Here is a 4687-nt window from a genome sequence, read left to right as displayed (position 1 = left end):
ACATATATATATATACACCTACATGCACACACACGCCTTCACACACACACACACACACACATATATATATATATATTGACGTGTGTTCGGCCATTTATGCTTGTGCATGTTCATACGTGAGTGCCTGAGCATGAGTATGGGTGTACGTGCGTGTGTGTGTGAGTGCATTTATGTGTATGCATGTATGCGCTATGTTCAGAGTCAAATCTAGCGCTTGCGTTAAATATTCTCATCAAAAGTGTTCAAAGTAAAAGTATATTTAAAATAATGACTCTAATTTGAAACATATTGTAATTAGCATAATTTTAATTAGCTCTTCAAAATATGTAATTAGTGCAATTATATCCTATTTAGGAAATTTACAGAGTCTGTACATCTATTATTACATCATTTAGTTTATGTGAAATATCGGTGTTCTTATTATATTTAAAGCTTCTTAAAGGGTGTTGTTTTGAAGACAAGAGAAAATAACATTCCTTTGGTTAATTTTCTGTATTTTTCTTTATCATCACAGTTTCGACGGAATATTTTCTTACTTTTGGGATTATTATTAAGATGAACCATTGTGTCCAATACAATGGAAATCATTATATCCTGTAATAAATAATATTTGCATCAAGGCTCAACACAAACCGTAACAAGTGCTAATCTTGAGTGCGAACGTTTGCCTGGAATATCTGAAATCTTTAGTCAGCTTCGGGAGAGCAGCAACTCACAGGGGTCTTGATATATTCACATCGATGAGGGCAAGATTTGCTTCCAGGAGAATGTTTCGCTAATAACTCTGAAAACGTAGTTACCCTTAAAAAATATGAAAGTTAAAAGAATATGTGTGCAAGCAATCTTCGTAATCATATGAAATATCTTTTGAAAATGTTATATATCCATTCGCTTCTCAGAAGGAAGTACGTAAACCAAGCACATACAAATTAAGCATTTGTTCTGTAATATGTCCTCACGGAACGTAATGTCTTCGTCTGATCTCAATTCAGCTCAGGGTTAAAATACAAATATACATTTACTATAAACTAGGAATAGATAGTGTCATCACTTACATAAATTCCTCAAAGTTGTACAGCGAAGACAATACCATCATTGTAGAATATATATTTGTTTACCCTGCATGAAAAATGAAATAAAATCATCAAAAATGTCTATGAAATATACACAGGTAAAAGAAGTGTAAACAACAAGCGTCTGTACAAAAGTAGAGACAAGAAGCTACACTAATCCGAAAACTTAACATGAAACAATCTTACTTCTGGAATAAAGAGTATAAGAATAAAAATTTATCAGGTTGAGTAAGAAGTAAGCATCATTTTGAAACATGAAGAATTTATACCGGATTTTTGCAGAGCTTTGAATTTTTTATAAACATATTTTTATAATTGTCTGATAATACAGACATAGACTTGCCCAAATGCATCAATAAATTAACATTGATATTTTCCCCGTTGTTACAATCATCTGAAACGGAACTGTGAAAGCGCGATATTCGTGCAATTTTGCTATTCAACTTCAAAAACGGACGTAAAGCGGCTGAAACTGCTCGAAAATGGTTTAAAAGATTTCACCGTGGAGGCCTGAGCCTTGAAGATCCTGAGCGTATTGCACGCCCATTTTGTCATCGATGACGGTCAATTAAAGACCGTTATTGAGAAAAATCCACGTAAAACCACTCGAGAACTGGCAAAAGCACTTAGACAGAAAACTACCTGCAACCATTTGCATGCAATCGGAAAAAAAAAAAAACGCTCAATAAATGGTTGCCACATGATTTGAATGAAAATCGAGAAATGTACGAATATAAAATTTGCTCCTCGCTTCTTCTCTGTAACCAGACTGATCCATTTCTCGACTACATTGTAACTTGCGGTGAAAAGTGGATTCTGTACAATAATAAAAAAAACTTTCTTGACGGTGGTTGGACCACAGTGAAGTAATGGAAACCTTCCCTGAAACCAAGCTCTTCAAAATGAAGGTCATCGTGACTGTTCGGTGGTGTACTGCTGGGCTCATCCACTACAACATCTTAAAACCAAGAAAAAGCCATTACTGCATAACCATATTGCCATGACATTGCCAAAATGAACGAAAAAGTACTACTCCTCCATCCGAAACTAGTGAATAGAAGAGAGCCAGTCATTCTTCATGAAAATGCTCGACCCCACGTTTCACTAATGACCCTCCAGAAGTTGAGGGAACTTGTCTACGAAGTTCTTCCCAACCCAGCTTATTCCCCATACCTTTCTTCTACCGACTACTACTTTTTAAAGCACCTTGATGGTTTCCCGCGAGAGGACCTCAAAATAAAACCGATGCTGAAAGTGCGTTCAAAGATTTCATCAGCTGGAGGACTCAAGATTTTTATGCTACCGGAATAAACAAATGTGTAACTCGTTTGAAAATATTGAAAATGTTGATAGTAATAGTACTTAAAGAATAAAAGTTCCGCATTGACATATATTGTGATGAATTTCATGTTTCAAAACGTTGCATACATTTTACTGAGCCTGATACTGCCACTGTAGAGAGGAACTGCAAATCGGAACAGGAAAGAAAACCAACTATGTAAGACGAGCAATATGTACACAACAATATACTAATACAATATTATATAGTAAATTTTTGTTGATCCGCAATCTAGTGATTCAAAAATAATTTTGAGCAGTAATAAATAAAAAGCATTCTAAAGCGTATACAGTGTTTTGTTGTAATGTTATTCTTACCCAAGAAGTTTTGAATAGGTTTTTGTCAAAATTGTTTAAGTAGATATCTTTCCTGTCTATTCATTATCATTGTGTAAGAAAAGAGAATGACAGTCGGACTTGTTCCAGTTCTATGTAGAATTTCTTCAACGATTGTGTAATCACATTGACACAGGCTATGGAGCAACTGTTAATAATTATCGTATCATTAGGGGCGTAATTAAGTTTGGAGACCATGTTTACATGTCTATATTGAATACTGAATATAATGTTAGCTTGGATACTTTGATATATTCATTTGTACAGAAAAGCAATTTGAGCCAAATATCATTAACGGTATCTCTCGAAATGAATTCATCTATAAATAACAATTTATAGCACAGTGGGTATCATAGACAAGTTTTTAATATACGCGTAATTTACATATTTCTCGTTGTTTCTATAGTTCCTTTTAAACGAAAACTAAGGAGTATTTCATTAGCCGAACAAGCTGAAAATAATGTCATCTATTATATAAAATCAATGTATTTATGTGTGTTCGTATGTTACTTGTACATTTGACTAGAAGAATACTGGATCGATAATAATGAAATTTGGAATACAAAATCCAAGCCAAAGGAGAAGAGTAATGCTGTATATTTCATACAATTTTGAGGGAGCATAAAGGGGAACAGAACTATCTGTGAAAATTCATATGCTTCGGATTTTGATGAAATTTGGACGGAAATTATATTCTATGCATAGGGGCAAATGTAATGCAGTCTATGTTTGAAAGTGAGTGGGAATAAACGAGACCATAAGCCCCATGTAAATTCATATATTTTTGCTGTTGATAAAATTGTAACCATAGATATTAGACACAAATGAAGTAATATTCCTAAAATTTCAACTTCTTAGGAGGTAAGTAAGACCCCTTAATGGGGGCTTAACCCCCACAATTTAGTCATTTTTCCTAAGCCAAGACAAATACAATTGTAGTCCTGGAAGCTGTAGAGTCACCCAAGGATGTAAAATGAGCGTTATTTGTAATTCAATGGTACAACAGTTTAAGAGTTTGCTTTTAGATATATTTAGATTGTGATTTCTGCAATGCGCTGCATAAATTGTCGAGTAAAGGAGATTCAATTGCAAAGTATTATTTTGAGTAAAGTTATTAGTTTACAGATCTACTTTGAGTCCTTTTATTATCACTGGGGCAAAGATAGACCCTGATGATAACATTGATTTCACGGCCTTTGCAGATAAGTGTTTGGTCATTCACAGAAATTTATAAATTGTAAATTTATTCTGTTCAGTTACATATCGGCATAATGATCATTCGCAATCTCCAAGGGTGACAATTTCGTTTCCGCTTAGCTCTCACGTCACACAACTGTTAATGCTTATTTAAGTTGGGTCACGCCCTTCCGACTGCTATAGATCCGTAAGGCAGCTTAAGACTGTGCCGGGTGAGGAATCCTACATTGGGGAGTGGTAACGACTAGAGTAGGGTAGCTGATTGCTTGTTGTGATTATTCGTCTTTCAGTTTCGTCTAGCTTTGCTATCTTTTGTAACCCCAATGAACATTCATATATTTCCGATTTCAAAGAAATTTGATCAATAGATATGACACAAGTTAAAAAATATTCCCAACAATTCAACTTCTCTGGTTGACGTTAAGACACCCCTATTAGAGGCCTTGATTCCCACATTTTAGAGGTCCATGTGCTCCAAGTGCTCAATTGTTCAGGAGCAAAAACCTTTGAATGTGTTTTATAAGCATCTGGGCATATAAATGAGCAGTATGGCATAAATGTTATGATTAGAATTTATGTTATGGCTTATAAAGAGGGAAAGAACACCTTTTAGAATTCTTTACCTTCAATTCTGATGAATTTCGAATCATCGGTATTCCACTTCATAGGAGAAAATATACAAGAAAAGCCTATTTCTTCAACTCCATGTCACACGGGCAGTATATATATATATATATATATAT

General features: G+C 34.5%; 1 protein-coding gene across 3 annotated transcripts in view; it reads right to left on the bottom strand.

The window, feature by feature from the left end:
• The window catches only part of LOC106868231 (D(2) dopamine receptor), a 1504014-nt gene that overhangs the window by 665411 nt on the left and 833916 nt on the right, over positions 1-4687 (bottom strand). The window contains exon 1 of one of the 3 annotated variants that reach the window (XM_052967717.1): positions 1056-1121. The exons of the other annotated variants lie outside the window; for them this stretch is intronic. The gene's annotated coding sequence lies outside the window, so the exon portion shown is untranslated. Of the gene's footprint in view, positions 1-1055; positions 1122-4687 lie in introns of those variants that run through there. 3 annotated transcript variants of the gene reach the window in all.

Source organism: Octopus bimaculoides, chromosome 5, assembly GCF_001194135.2.
Source record: "Octopus bimaculoides isolate UCB-OBI-ISO-001 chromosome 5, ASM119413v2, whole genome shotgun sequence".
Taxonomy (NCBI): Eukaryota; Metazoa; Mollusca; class Cephalopoda; order Octopoda; family Octopodidae; genus Octopus; species Octopus bimaculoides.
The sequence above is the reverse complement of the archived record's forward strand: the minus strand, read 5'-3'. Positions and strand labels throughout refer to the sequence as shown.